The following is a 6,468-nucleotide window of genomic DNA, read 5'->3' as shown; positions in this document are numbered from 1 at the left end:
ACAAGAACGTCATCCTCATGATCGCGAATTTCAAAGATTCGGATCCTGCTCTAGCTACCATGTACTTTGATTTCATTGGCTAGACATTGATTTTCGTTCCAAGTTATATGTACTAAGGCGTTGTATCGACGTCCTTTGTCTATTTGAGACCTTGATGTACTCACATTAGCAATAATGAATGCCTTGAGAATTTTTTGAAGTGAAACTATTCTCCTCTTATGGTTCATATTGATTTACAATCAAGATGTACACTTACATCGTCCTTAGAAACATGGCATATTGTGCCGATTTTGGTCCCTCCCTTTGAAGGTGACTCATGGCACTGCATCCTCAAGGAGGATCGCCCACGTGTTTTCGGTTAAGTCTTCTACCCTATAGCGGATTTTTCATCATCAATTGTTCAACTAGGCTCATCCAAGTTCAATGTGATGTCTTAGAATTGTCCGAAATTAAGGAGATAGTGGTTTTAAGTGTGCCTCGCACTACCGACCCTCCACGGACATGCCTGGTCATACTGACTTGGAGTTACAGAAAGCTTTTGATTTTGGATCCCCCTACGCTATTAAACCAATTGCCGTCTTGCAAAAGACGTTGAAGACTTATCAAAGCTGGAAAATTATCATCATAATCGGATCCTCTAGGTCCTCTGAGTTAGTTTATGTTCATGTCAGGGAGCTTTTGCTAACTAGTCATGGAGTTTACGACCTTAGAACGATCGAAAGGACTTGGTTTTGATCATACACACGTCACTTTTGGCTAAGGCAAAAGCCTACACGCCACCTGCAAGCTTCACAGCTTCGCACATGCCAAATCTGCGAAAAACAGCAATCTGTCCGTTCTGGACAGTCAACTTCGTTTGAGCTTTGTGAACAGCTCCGGACGAACCAGACAGTGAGCTTTATATCATTGGAAAGCTCTATGAGTTTAGTTTTCAGAACTTTTCACGGTTCGTCCATATCTATTTTAACGAAGAAGTTATGGCTGTTTTAGTGCGCAAAGGTCATTCTGCGCGAAAATTTTTATGCACTCTCGGGATTGCAGCTTTTCGTTGCTTCTTTCAATCCTTCTAAATGGTTCAAGTAGAACTATTTACTCGCCTATCTACTCCTTGTAGTTATGTCTCATAGAGACATTGAGTGCTTCGCAGATAGTGGAACTATCCACAACATTCTAAGGAACCATGTTGAGCTTTAAAGACATTCATGCTAATGGTTTTCATTTGAAAACACATTGTGAGAATGAACAAGAATTCTTTTGTGTATACATCCTCATGAATGCGAACTGAAGCGCATCTTGGAGAAATTCATGAGTCAATCTAGTGAACTGTATGTCACTACGATTCGAATATCGAATCCCATGTTGTCGCCAAACATGATATTTGGGACACCGACTCATATAGGCTTTGGTTTGACCAAATTTGGTCAACCTGGAAGAGATATAATGGTCCAAATTTTTGAGAAATTCTCATGGACATCCATTCTTCCGCTCAAAACGAAGACATTCGAGATCTAGCATCACCATGAAGCATGGTGGTGACCCGGGGGACATTGACGTCACCCGAACACGACTCCAACTTCCTGGAGGTCGTCCGGTCAATTCCTCAAGCAATTGAGGTGCACCGGCCTTTCCTCGATGTCGCATTGGCCCCCTGCAATGCTCATTGCTCGTTTTGAAAGCCTATTCTTTAGCTAAATAAGGAGTGAGACCCTCTTACGCTAAATAAGGAGTGAGACCCTCCTACGCTAAATAACACAAAAGTGAACATTCTATTCTTACATCAAACTATGTAGATAGATACAACCAACTTGCGGACACCTTTTTATACTTTATGGTGTTGGTTGACGTGTTAACACACTGGTCACGTGTTACACTATTATCTACTGCTTCTACTGCTTTTACTTCTACGGGCTCACTACCTATTCTTTAAAGAAGTTCATCGGGATGTAAGTTGAAGTGTCATGTACCCCATGTTCACACGCAATACGGTCTCACCGAGGCTACGACCAAGCAACTTTAGCTTGTCGCTCGAACATTATTGATGCGCACCACTCTTTCTATTGCATCTTGGGGCTATGCAATATTTGCATGCAGCTTTACTATTCATCTACGACCCACCATCATTGAATTTTGTTGTACTACAACTCGTGACTGTGTACCAGGATTGACACGAAATTGCAATCCTTGAGCTCGGTAGGATTGAAACGGATCTCCAATCCTTGAGCTCGGCTAGATGTTATTTCTAGGTGCCAAATCGCATTGCCACTGCGTACAATGATGGGTCATTTGAGATGAATAAGTTTAGGTTGGATATGAACCTCCACCTATAATCCGCATATGTAGGAACCTTGTCAGGCGATCTCATTCACCGCTAAATTGCGGATTGTCACTTTGATGAGACAATATTCCCGCCGTTAGGGGGCGATAAGAACACAAGTGTTCAAGTTGGAACGACGTGAATTGTCGTGGTTTGTCCCCACTAAGTCTCATCTTGATCCCAAATGCTTATAGTGTTAAAGTGACGAGATCACATGCTGCAAATATGTCTGTAAGGATTGATGTCCTACAAAAGGACATGGCGCGACCAAAAAGTGTTGGTCTTGACGCCATCACCATGGATGGTGATATGGTGATGCCATATAGTGGCAAAATTGGTGTCACAAGGCCGTGTGGCTCCCTAAAAGGAGGGAGGCCCTTAGGTTCGATATTGTCTTGCACTAGAAAGAAAGCGAGCTTGGCACAACCTGATCCATTGATCAGTGATACTCAAATCCGTCTCATGAAGTCTGAATTGTGATTATCGTTAGGGGACGCCTCAATGTCAAATCCAATCCATATAGAGATCTCTACAAGTATTACACTAGTGTACATGAGGACGTGAGATAATGAGTCTACTATCGAACCACCCTTCGTTGATGGATATCAACTTAGTTGATTGGCCTAATGGAAAGATACGATCCAGCATTAACAAAGAGATAGGTCCTTGGGCAGGTAATGCCGACACCGCAAGCTAAACCCTATCAACTATGCCTTTGTTAGATAGCGTAGTGAGAGTAAGAGCTTAGACTCACCTTATGGCGCAAAGTCTTTCACTAACACGCACTGGGATCAACTACGATGAGATATGCTCTCGTAATGGATGTCATTGAACTCCACTACTTTGTCAGTTTGGTAGTTTCCAAATAACTGAACATGCAGCCTATGAATGTGGTCATAATAACATCTCTATGGGATCAGAGATATACATGAAGATCTTAAACTGACTTCATTCATCCGAATCAAGTGGCTCCAAACCACAGGAGCATGCGTTTGCTAAATGTATTGAAACGCACATGGATTCTACTTGATTTGGAAGGGATATGGTGAATTATGCCTTTGCGTGTTCATTTCGGATTTACATGGACTCTTGATGGATCAAGAGATGCCAATGTGTATCAACATCCGGAGAAAAAGATCTTGGGAAGACATGGTCTCGATAAGGCACTCGATGACTGTATTGATGATGATTTTCCATCAATCGGCTTAGGCGCTCTATAACTAGTGAGGCCTACATATACTCCCATGATTAGTCCAGTTCTTTGCTCTAAAGAGAGATCCGTTGTTTTGTCTAAAGCAAGATGACAAATATGTGTTAAGAGATAGAGTTCCCATCTAAGTACAATAAGACGCATCAATGTACTCAACACAATACGAAAGATTTGACATCTCATTCGCTATGAAAAGTTGTAAAGCTAAGTGTAGCTATGCGCCCACGCAACGCCAATGTAATGGCAGTAACTCCTTTTTTAATACTTAATGGTATGAAAGGTTGAGGCTTATTCTATCCCAACATAAGAAAGACACATCAAAAGCGAAATCAGAATCTGCCAAGTTTTGTAGGTCAACTTCCACGGGACCTATAGGAAATCTCACTCACTGGAAAATGGTGAAATTGGTACCATTGGAAAGGTCTATGTGTCTACTTTCCAGAGACACCAACCATTTGATCATACCTATCATATTGAGTGAGTTATGGCCGTTTTCGTAAAGTAGGACGAATCGAATCTGTCCGAGAATCTGATTTTGGCAAAACAGTCAACTTCGATGGGACTTTGTGAACAGCTCCTGATGAACCAGAATGTGTGTAATATACGGTTGGAAAGCTAAATGAGTCTAGTTTCCAAAAACATTTACGGTTCGTTCATATGTATTTCCTAGAGGAAGTTACGACTGTTCTAGTAATTGAAGGTCATGCTTGGCGGAAATCTGATTTCCTGCACGAACTTATGTTTTGAGTTCACAAGCAACCTTCTCCTCAAGATCTAAGTGTAAAAGATCATTTGAGGACAATACGGTATGATTTAGTTAATCATTGCCCAATGCCACATTTGAAGACATGTTAAAAAGCATTGACATGCTAAGTTGTTAAAACTTCCGTGATTAGTAAGAATCAGGAAGAGCCCTATGATTGATGTAAAGATCAGGGGGGGTGTGAACTTCAGGGAGAGTCTAGCACATACATACATGTCACTATTAAATGTGAAGGGTGCGTTGTACTCTTTTTCTCCTACGATCAAGGTTCAGTTTTTCTCCCACAGGGTTTTTGTGACTTGACGAGGTTTTTGACGAGGCAACAGATCAGCACCATCGGCATATCAGCGCGCGGCACAAGGGGAAGTGTTCTAGGATGTTCTCTATGTGTGCCTTGGCCTTATGCCAATATGATATGTTGTTAGACTAGATCTATGTATTCATATCCTTACCATATTGGTATTGTGTAATTCCCTATATAAAGGGCTCCTATCAATAAATAAAATGATGACTCTCTTGCTATCTCTTTGTCTCTACACTTTATCTTTTATCATGTTTCACTATATTAGATCCTATATCATTCAAAACAAGAGAAAGATAGCCACATTCACCCAATTTCACATGACATTTTTAGGAGAAAGTAATAGGGTTTACTCAAAGTTACCATAATAACTAGCTAGATTATTTAAAAAAAGCCCAAAAGAGGTAAAGAAAATGTGGCCCGTGAAAGCGAGACGCACGAGAGAGTGACGTCAAGGGGGTAATATCGTCATCCTCCATTATTAATGACACATCAGTAATTGCAACCCAAATAAGAATAAAAAATTGGAAAGTCCAAGACTTGCTATGCAAATCGACATCGGGGATTGGACGAGTGGGGCCCGCCGCATATTTTCTCCCCATAAAACGCAAACCTTCTACCGAGGATTCGTTTTTCCAACCCTCCATTTTACTATATTTGCAAATAAGGCCCTTGGGCTTTTATATATTCACACAACACTAACTCATTCTTTATTCATATTTACATTTACATATTGAGACCATCTTTTTGCCTCTTTTTTCATTGTAAAAGGCCAAACATTATCTATGCATAACTAACTCTATCACAAGGATTATCCTTATCTCTTAAAAAGGAAAATAAAAAGATAATTGATCATTAATTAGGGTTTCTTAAGCTCCAAGTTGAAACCTTATTCTACATTTCTTGACTTTCATATAAACAAAAGTTTCCAATAAGCTTTACAATGTCCTTTTCCATATAGAAGCTTTTGAGGGAAGTCTTTCTTTCTTGTATTTTTCCCATTGTTTTTCTCCTCAATTATAGCAATTAGTCCTTTTTCTTTGTTTTTATTTCTTTTCTTGATATTTTGTTTAGTGACAAGATAGATGTGATGCAAACATTGTAACTAATTCATTAGATTAACAAGTTAATAAAGTTATAATCTTCTTGTGTCGTGTTAGTTGTGAGGATTGAGTCTTTATTAGTTATGAACTTATGAGGTTCTAGCAACCATGATCAAGGGGTTGATTAGAATGTTGTTTAAACGTGTCATGTTTTTGGGAACATATTAATGAATGATTAGTTCTACATTTTTGAATTTATTTGTAGAAATAACCAAATGAGAGATAACTTCAACTTACCAAGCTTGACTTGTCATGACTCACGTGTCTTGAGATGAAGTTAAGAACTATTGTTTTCCTATAAGGAAAATGACTGGTTGTTCTTGTCCATCCATTCGAGTTTATTCAAATTTTCAATTTGATAAACAAATACATTACAACGGTTACTTTTAACATAAATTTTTTACCCGAGAACAGTTAATTTATATTTATTTTATTATCATTCAAGTCTCGTTTGGTTCACTGAATGAAGACGTGGAAAGCTAATCATTTTTGTCTTCTTAAAAACAACTCACGTTTTAATGATGTACATGTTGACTAAGTAACGCATATAACCGTTTCTTGTATACTTACAAAATTAAGGAGTAAATACTTGTGACACCCTGTAGTTTACACCTAAAATCAGTTTTGTCCCTCACTTTTTTTTTTTAAACTGGTATACCCCTATACTTTGAATTCTCGACTGATTTGCCCTTGTCGTCAATTGAACCCGTTATGTAGCTGACGTGGCTAACATGTTGACACTCTCTCTCTCACTTCTTCTCCCTCATCTCCCCACTT

The sequence above is a fragment of the Fragaria vesca genome, linkage group LG5 (assembly GCF_000184155.1).
Source record: "Fragaria vesca subsp. vesca linkage group LG5, FraVesHawaii_1.0, whole genome shotgun sequence".
Lineage (NCBI taxonomy): Eukaryota > Viridiplantae > Streptophyta > Magnoliopsida > Rosales > Rosaceae > Fragaria > Fragaria vesca.
Note: the sequence above shows the minus strand (reverse complement) of the source record.